Below are 10,647 nucleotides of genomic sequence, written 5' to 3'. Positions count from 1 at the left end.
GTTAGTTTCAATGTGTTTTATAAACCTCTGATTATTTTCTCATTGTTAATACAATAGTATCATTAGATAAGTTAAATTTTTGTGCTAATTATAATATTGCTTTAATTATAATATTGCTTTAACATTTCTTGGTATTTCAATATTGCTAAGATTGACTAACCATTCGTTATTGATATCTATAATTTAAAATTGTAATTAAAATTAAGTGGACTTATATGAAGTCCAAAATGAATAAATTAAAACAAAATTTCATTTGTAAAACTAGAGGTAAAATTAGAGATACAAGATGCGTAAATTGTCTCATACAAAAAAAAACGAACTTTTCAAACATCATAGACTAATTTCCGGTTCATTATCGGAACATGTATTTTTTTCATTTCTTAGTCAATAGAAATTTAATTTTAATAAATTGTGAATGAGAGCTTTAAAATAAACAAAAAATTATAAAACTTAAGAAGAATTGCAGTTAAAAAAAAACAAAACAAAACCTATAGAGTTTAATTTATTATGGTCGAATTCTACTAATATTAACTCAAAATTTATTCCTTCAAATATTAGAAAAATTTCTATGCAAGATGTCAATATTCCAAATCATGAAACATTGTATCATACGAATATAAGTCTACTTAATTTTAATGATAATTTTAAATTAGATAATATCAATAACGAATGGTTAGTCAATCTTAGCAATTTTGAAATACCAAGAAATGTTAAAGCAGTATTGCAATTAGGACAAAAATTTACCTAATAATACTATTAACAATGAAAAAATAATCAGAGAATTTATAAAACATATTGAAATTAATAAATTAGATATTATCACTAAAAATTCTATAAGGAATGACTCAATTCAAATTCTTAATAAAATTAAATATAATAATTAGGTAAATGATACAGAGAACATTACATTAAAAGAAGGAATAAAAGAAGAAATAAAAGCAGTAAAACAATTTATGAGTGAATATCTGGATACTTTAATTACACGAGATAAAGATAATTCAACTGTACTAATGTACTCAATAAATTATAATAAGAAAATGCATGAAAATCTATCCGACAATAACACCTATAAACAAAGATCCCACAAATATAATGATAAAGCAAACACATACACTGTTGACTAGATAGAAGAAAAAGGGATAAATCAGGATACGTACCGGAAATTAAATGTTTCGGACGGTACAGAGCCGAGATCCTATAGGATGCCAAAGATTCATAAAGAAGGGAATTCACTAGAATAATTGTTAGTTGTATCAATAGTTCTTAATAGTTCTCTTTGTGACTTTCTTAAAAGAAATTATTGATAAAAGAAGAATTCGGTTACGTAAAAAACAGTTTTGAACTGGTCAATAATTTAAATGGTATAGCTCTGAAATCAAATTACATATTAGTCTCCTTTGACATTACATCGATGTACACTAACATTCCCATAGAGTTAATCGCAAAAAGCATTGAAAAAAGGGAATACATATCACAAAAAACAAGCATTCCAAAAAAAGAATTTCTTGATGCTATTTCCTTGATTATCAATTCAACGTATTTCAAATTTGATAATAAATTTTTTAAACAGATTTTTGGTATGCCCATAGGATCTCCTGTCCTAGTGAATTTAATAATTCAAGATTTGGAAGAAAAAATCTTTTCTAACATTAATATTAACATTCCAATTTATTATCAATATGTGAATGATATTTTATTAGCAGTTCCAAATAATCAGATTAATGAGATATTAGATAGATTCAATTCTTACCATGATAGATTTACAATGGAATATAGCGACAAATCTATAAAGTTCTTCGATATTAAAGCAATATTATCGCTATATAGAATTTGACATATATAAAAAATCCACGAACTCTAGAAGATATTTAAGTTATAAATCAAATCAACAATACAAAAGCAACACAAAAGAGGAATAATAATCGATCAGCTTGATAGAATTATGTTTCTCTCACATCCGAAATATCACAAAAAAAATATTGAATCTGTGATAAATGTTCAGTTAATTAATGATTATCCTCTTAACATAATTTTTTCTACAATTAATCAGAGACTTAAAAAATTGAAGTAGAAAGGATTTATATGATAATAATATTGGTAACAACGATGATTCCTTCGATCATGATAGAAAAAAATTTTTCACTATACCGTATATATGAAACACAATTTCGGACTAATTTTCCGCCTATAGCGGAAAAAAACAATTTTAAAATAACCTATAAACCTATTAATAATTTAAATCGTTTCATAAAATTAGGATAGATTAGAAGAAATGGAACATTGTGCTATACAAAATAAACTATCTGAATTGTAACTCTTCTTATGTTAGTCAAACAAAAAGGAAAGTAAAAACGCGAATCAAAGAATATAAAGCGAATATAAAAAAACTAAAAGATTCCTTGACTGTTTATCACAGCATCAGATAGAATGTCACAAAATAAATTGGGATAACGTTCAGGTTATTTATTTTGTGACTACATTAGACATAGAACCATGTTTCCATAAAAGAATCATATCGGAAATGATATTTTTGATATTTATCGATGCTCTCAATGTGCAGAATGATACAGAAAAATTATTAGAAACATACTTTCCTGTGGTGAACATACCCCCTCCCTCCACCCCCCCCTACATAAATCCTTTTTACCCTCTCCTTGATGCATATTAGATATACATAGCTGTATCATTGTAAGAATTGATAAAACATTGTGAGTATTTTATTAAAACAAGTCATCCATTCCCGATATCTTTCCACACAGCTGATTGTAACACAGGTACGAAGTTTTTTATATGTTATATTAGATGTACAACTTTGCTTCCGTTTTTTTCGAAATTCAAGGCTTTATTGTAAAAAATTGGTTATACATTTATGATTCAAAGTATTGTCCATCGCTGGCCACTACTTTCTCCCATCTTTCGAGTAACGTACGAATCGCGCGTTGAAAAAACTGGTCATCTTTTGAGGTCATCTATCCACGAATCGATCCAATTTTTTACTTCTTCATAAGACCGGAAGTGCTGGTCAGCCAGGCTGTGTGCCATTGATCGAAACAAGTGATAGTCAGCATTGTCATACTGCACTTTATCGTGTCTCTCGTTGTATTGCGGCCGTTTGTCTTTCAATGGCTCAAACGCATCAATTGCGTTCGATATTGATCGCCTGTGATTATTTCAGTCGGTTTTAACAGTTCATAATACACTACGCCAAGCTGGTCCCATCAAATACAGAGCATGACCTTGGAGCCGTGAATATTCGGTTGGCCATCGACTTGGAAGCATGGCCGGGAACTTCCCATGATTTTCTGCGCTTGGGATTATCGTAATGAACCCATTTTTCGTCCTCAGTCACAATGCGATGCAGAAATCCCTTCTGTCTTTGCCTTTCAAGCAGCTGTTCACAAGCAAACAAACGCCGTTCAACATCTCTCGGCTTCAATTCGTACGGCACCCAATTTTCTTGCTTCTGAATCATTCTCATGGTTTTGAGGCGTTTTGAAATGGCTTGTTGAGTCACTCCCAATGATCGTGCCAATTCTTCTTGATTTTGACACGAGTCTTGCTCAATGCCTCCAATTCTGCATCTTCGAAAACCTTCTCTCTTCCACCGCTATGCCGGTCTTCGATGTCAAAATCACCGTTCTTGAAGCGTTGAAACCACTCACGACACGTTCTTTCACTAATAGCGGCCTCACCATAAGTATTTGAGAGCATTTGATGAGTCTCAGCCGCAGATTTCTTCATATTGAAGCAAAAAATTAAAACCTCCCGCAAATGACGATAATTTGGCTCGTAAACTGATATTTTCAATCGAGAATAACTTTATGATGCAGACACAAATCGACTAATGTTTCTATGGGATTATGTTGACAGATGCCCAAGTTTATTGTATGATGTCTATGATCTATTTATTTCGACCACCACTTACCGCTAAAGCTATCTATAAGAAAACGGCGGAAGCAAAGTTGTACACCTAATAATTCAAAACACGATTTGAAAACAATTAATTAATCAAAAAATATTGTAATTACTAGAATCTGCGTTTCAATGTAATAACTAAATAGGAACATTTGAACTATCTGAATTTTTGTTATAAAAAGATTGCTTTTGGATACGAAAAATTTTATCCTTTCGGACTAACAACTTGCATATTAAGAATAAAAAATTGTTTTAACGAGCATATTGATGTGACAAGTCAAATATAAGACAATATGTAGACGAATCGTTGTTGGTCGTAAATATTTTTTAATTATTAGAACTGAAGATGGCCTAATGTAAGACTGAAATGTTTATATATTCAATTATGTGGAATTACATTATAATGTATCGTAATCAAATATAATCATTCGCTATCTAGCGTTCGTGATGTATGTCCTTTATCTTTTCTTTTTTAAATTTCGACCACATATTAACATTTATTGTTTAAATATATAATAAGTCAGAGTCATAAAAAAAATAGTTAATCAAGACACTGCAGAATTGGGACTGAACGATATTATTTGAAAGTATGTCGCAGATACATATCATTGTTTACAAAAATAAAGTCAAGCATTAAAATAATAAATTATTTATAATCTGTTTAGAATCGAAATATAAATATGATGTAAAAATTCTGTGTCAGACTGAAGATTAAGACTATTATTTTGCATTTGTGTATATACATCTCAGACCAATCTTCTTCCTAAATAACGTTTACAGTCTAAAATTTTGACGTTCTCCCAATCAAAATCACGATTAAATGACAGTGTGTGATCCATAATGACCGATTTAGTGTCAGAGGAACTGACTAATTTAATATGTCAATGGTGTTCATGGATTTTAGTTTTCTGCTAGTTTGCTCTACATATGTCACGTTGCAATCTTTGCACTCTATTTTATATACTACACTCTATTTTATATACTCTTATTAGACTCTTTTGGGAAATCATCTTTATGAACCTTCTCAAAACTTCCAAATTTATTTAGACTGAAAAATGCCTACTTCATGTTTAAATTGATAATACTTATCATTATTGATAATAATGATACTCCTGAAGTTATCCGAGACCAATTTAATGTAAGCTAATACAAAGAAGAATACGTTTTTGTTTTGGTGACGAATTAGTCGTATTGTTTAGTGCTTTGAATTGTTTGTGAAAAAGTTTTTAATCTTGAGTTTATCATCTCAAAAATAAACTCAGATAATCATTCTCCAGTAAAGTATTTATTATAAATTTAAAGTTTTTGTCGTGATATTTGGGATATGACAATAATAAACATCTGTCAATCATTCCCATTACCGTTCCTCTTTTATGAGACAGAGATGTACCGATAGAAAATTGAGATCTGTCCGAAAAAGTGGGCTTATTGTATCAATGAAATTTCAAATATTCATTGTTATTAATAATGGTAATATTGTTATTAATGATGGTAACAAAAAATTGATGAGTCACCTCCTTTCAGAAATGAATTGGATTCTAGGATGGAACGAATCAATCTTTAATTTCTTTAATTTTTTCTACCTTATTTGATGCCGTTACAATATCGTTCATGTACCTGAAGTAAAACGAGTAAAGTAATGCCTATATCTTTTAATGTTGAAATTTTTACATCTTGTAAAACTAAATTTACTAAGAGAGAAAGGGGAGATCCCATAGGCGTGCCAAACTTTTGTTTATAAAAACAATTGTCACATTGGAAGTAAATTGAATCTAAAATCAAGTTTAAAGCTTTTAAGAAATCATCTTTTGAGATGTTGCATTTGTTTCCTAAATATGACGATCTATTTGACATACTTTCCACTGCCATGTCTAGAGGAACATTCGTGAAAAGTGAATCTACATCTTATAAGATCAACGAAAAATTAGAAAGAATGTGAATGTTGTCAAATTTTTTATTAATTAAAATTGTCATCAATATTACTAATAGATTTAAATATATTATTGGAAATGATATCGTGTAAAAAACTTAACACGATGCGACATCATTCATGCATCAATAGCAGCCACTATAGAATTGAAAGACTCAAAATAAGGTGCATGAATTGAATGAAAAAGAGGAACGCTAATGGGAATGGTTGATAGATGTTTGTTATTGTCACACCCTAGACCACAACAAAAACCTTAAATTTATAATAAATACTTTATAATAAATACTTTATTGGAGAATGACTACTACCTTCCTGAGTTTATTTTTGAGATGATAAAGATTGAGACTCAAGATTAAAAACGCTTTTTCACAAACAATCCAAAGCACTAAACAATACGACTAACTCGTCTCCAAAACAACGTACTTCTTGGTTCGTATTATCTTATATTGAATCGGTCTCGGATAAATTTAAGAGTATCATTAGCAATTTAAACATGAAGGTGGTATTTTTCAGTCTAAATAAATTTGGAAGTTTTGTTAACAAAGATGTCCCGAAAGAGTCTAATAAGAATGTAGTAAAAAAAAGTAAAATGCAAAGATTGCAATGCGACATATGTAGGGCAAACTAGCAGAAAATTAAAATCGAGAATCCAGGAACACCATTAACAGTTTACACATATTAACAGTTTCTCTGACATTAGATCAGTCATTACGTCATTACGGATCACAGACTGTCATTTAGTCATGATTTCAATTGGGAAAAATCAAAATTTTAAATCGTTATTTAGGAAGAAGATTGATATCTGAGATGTTATATACAAATGCAAAATAATAGTCTTAATCTTCAGTCTGACACAGAATTTTTATATCACGCTTATATTTCGATCCTAAACACATTATAAATAATTTATTATTTTAACTTGACTTTATTTTTGTAAACAATGACATTATATGTGTGTATCTGCGATATCACACTTTCAAATAATATCGTTTAGTCTTAACAGTCACTCTGCCGTGCCTTGACTAACTAGTACTTTTTTTATACTCTGACTTATTATATATATTTGTTTTATAACGGTATTATACGAATTCTTGGACTTTTTTCGTATTATTATTTGTTCTTGTACCTGTAATCACATCTCTCAACATCAAATGGTAAGCTACACATTGTCATTAGTATTTATAAATTCATTACTTTTAATAATACCGTATCTTTTCGTTCCACAAATGAATTGTGTAAAATTGCAAGGGAATTCATGTAACTCACTTTGGATCCTTCAATTCTACGTGTATAATGGCTGCTATTGATGCATAAATGATGTCGCATATGTTTTAAAAATCATTACGTTGATGATGACTCGAAAAAGAGTCAAAACATTCGTCTTTATGGAAATACACGCTATCAAGATCTGCACTGATTAACATTATTTTCTGATCACGTTCCAACAACTTTATATTATATTCCCATCTGCCCGTTTCCCCAGGATTTTTATTATTTGGAGAAATTGTTAAGATTTCCGTTATTATAAAATCTTCAGTAAAATATTGCCATTAATACAATACCAAAGCACTACTGAATCGTATAAATGAGTAGCGCATACTACTGATCGAATGATATTCCTATTGAATTATATCCAATGATAAAATATTTTACCATTGACCGAAGGACTTTCTTATTGAACGCTTCAAGTAGTAAAATCATTCGATAATGATAATGCGTTGAGTCCGTGTGAATTAATGATAATTTTATCATTAGTTCGAATGATTTTACTATTGATCTGAATTATAATACCACTAACACTTTTTGCGACGAGTACGACGAAGACAACAATTAAGGATGGCTAAACTGGGACTGCGAACGATCATCGAACAAACGAGAAGGTAGAGAAAGACGCTTGCATACTGAACACACCATGGCTATTTTCCAGCTAGGACACAGAGACGTTACACTGTGATCCACTGTGTAAAATAGTACTTGCTGGAATGCAGTTTTGTTTCATAGTGTAACACCAGAATTCATTGCAGTCTTCCATTCTTATTCTTATATAATTATATTTAATGTATGAATAATAGATTTATGAGTTTTATTTGGACTTAACTTCTCTTGGCAGAAAAATGTCTATGCCAAAGTACGCCAAAAAATATGCCTTTTTACTATTCTTCTATAACTGGCGTAAAATCATGTTATTAAACATAGAAATAACTACGCCAAGTTACGCGAAAGATGTCAAATGGCGTACTTGGACTTAGTTAGGCATAGAAAGTACGCCAAAGTATGCGCAATATAATAATAATAATCATTATTTCCTAAACTACGCGTTTCTATACCGAACTCCTCTAAATTGATTTTCATTTTTTCGTAAATTCGGAGAAAGTATGCTACATCTTTATGCAGAATCACACTCTACAATCAAATAATTGGACACAGAAATAATAACTATGCCTATCTATGCCAAGCTACGCGAATGAATGAAAAAAATCGTTTCCTGAGGTATGTATTTTTATGCCAAACTATACCAAAGTACTTACCTTTTAATTTTTCTGTTTGTAACTTGTAACAAAAATAAGCCATTCTATCTATATTATTTCACGCAGAATTACTTTTACTCATCCTTGAGCATTATATATCTCCGCCGATAGAGAATCACGGCGGAGATGCATAAACTCGTAAATAAGAATTATCTGGGAAAGTATATATAAACAGCATTTCGCATGTGAAATGAGTCAAAGTTGGACTTTAATAAAAGTTCATCAATTAAAGTATTTATGCTACGATGGATTCCTAATTCTATCATGACAGCAATGTGATAATATCTTGAATTCACGCCAAATGAGTTTCAAGATACTATCATGTTTACTTTACAGTACAGTGTAAATGTACCCGAAATTATGCTTAGGGTATAGTTTCGCGTAGGAAGGCGTAAATCTTTGCATAGGAATAGAATTCTATTCTATGAAATAGTCAAACTACTTCATTGGTTCATTCCCGTAGATTTAGGCGTAGTTTTTAGCGTAGTTAAACATATTTTCAGGCATAGTGGTTATGGTGTAGCAAAGCAGTAGCAAAGTATCATGGCACTCGCCAATATCGTGGCACTAACAAGGAAATTTCTATCAGGGATCCATTTCGGCTTTAATTAATTGTTGTTTATGCTTTTTTGATACATAGATTGATGATTTAAATCTTTGCGCACTCTATATATCTATTGAAGAGGTTCTCGCGCTAGACAGTTTATTCATAATAATAAGTAAAACGATTAAAATAATGGAATAAAAAGATTACTAGCAATATCTTATGCCATTATATATAATATTGTTAATTTTATATGTTAAATAGTTTTAAAATAACAAAATAAAAATTGTAAGATGTTTATTTGATGCACATGCATCCATTTGACATATAATCTAGCCTTTTTCATTGAAGAATATAAATTTCTTGTAAACTGTACGATCAATTTAAATAAACTTCACTGAGAACAAACTTAAATATTACTTTATATTTATAACGATTTTTAAATTGCTGCCTTATACAAAAATGTCTCAATTTAAAAGAGAATAACTACAGAATAAGGTTATACCTTCAATTTGTAAAATTCTATAAATTTAGAATTAAATATCTTCAAAATATATTTATAAAGGAAAAATCGACACGACACAATATATATTATTATCTAATTGATAATACAAATAATTAACTGATTGCATAATAAATAGAAGTAAACTATATAGAACCTAATCTATTTTTTAAATAGATTTTATTTGCTAGCGATATTAATTATTTTGGTTATTTTGATGTATAATGAAAAATAATTTGCAATAATACTTACTGATCGATCATTTTCTTATTGACTTATCACATTTATTGTTCCTTGATTTGTTTATATAACATCATTTCTTTCAATGGGCAAAAACAAATGTAATGAAATATGCTCAAACATTGTGAAAAAGTGTAAGTTATGAAATTATGTTACACCGTAATGATGTAATTTCATAGGAAAGTACAATCTTATAATCTTAGTGATATAACTGTTACAGTATACATTCCTGCAAATGTAACTAAAATATGTATAATATGTATAATATGTAATAAATATTGTATAATTTATTTTTTTACCATCTTTTTCCATTATAGCTTAGTGATGTAAATGTATTTTGCATTTATTAAGTCTCATTCATAGAATAGTATATGGATGTAAACAAGTAAAACAAGGTTCGAAAGAATCTATCAGTGATATAAAAAAAACCAGCTGTTCGGGTGCACAGAATTCTCTTTATTCTTGTGTGAATATAACAATAATGAATATAACAATAATGAATATAACAATAATGAATAAATATGCGTTTCAACCCTTTGTTTTGGATCCGATCAATATAAAATATAATTTTAAATTACATGAGAGTAAATCTTAACTAAAAATATAACTACGGTCAGTTCAATAAAACTTTCAGGATGGTGAAACAACAATTTAGCCAGTTCTTCTTTATCCAAATGCCAATTTGATAAAATAAAAACGGTGTCATATACGTCAATAAGTAAAGCCTCAAATTGTCTCGCTCATCAAATTGTCAGACTTAATGTAAGCGTTTCTCACGACTTGACATGTCTTGTGGTGCGGGTGGTAAGAATCGAAAAAATGAAGAATGGGGAAAATGATTATATTTCACTCGAAAGTTTTATTAGACTGACCGTAGTTATATTTTGAATTAAGATTTACTCATGTAATTTAGAATTATATTTTATATTGAAAAGGATCCAAAACGAAGAGTTGAACCGTATATTTATTTCATTATTATTACATTCAC

General features: G+C 29.5%; 1 protein-coding gene across 1 annotated transcript in view; it reads right to left on the bottom strand.

Moving 5' to 3' along the window:
- Positions 1-10,647, bottom strand: part of LOC108692512 (UDP-glucuronosyltransferase 1-8-like) — a 118,789-nt gene that overhangs the window by 95,209 nt on the left and 12,933 nt on the right. The window lies entirely within an intron of this gene.

This window comes from Atta colombica, unplaced genomic scaffold (genome assembly GCF_001594045.1).
Source record: "Atta colombica isolate Treedump-2 unplaced genomic scaffold, Acol1.0 scaffold75, whole genome shotgun sequence".
Taxonomy (NCBI): Eukaryota; Metazoa; Arthropoda; class Insecta; order Hymenoptera; family Formicidae; genus Atta; species Atta colombica.
This window is presented reverse-complemented; position numbering and strand designations above follow the sequence as displayed.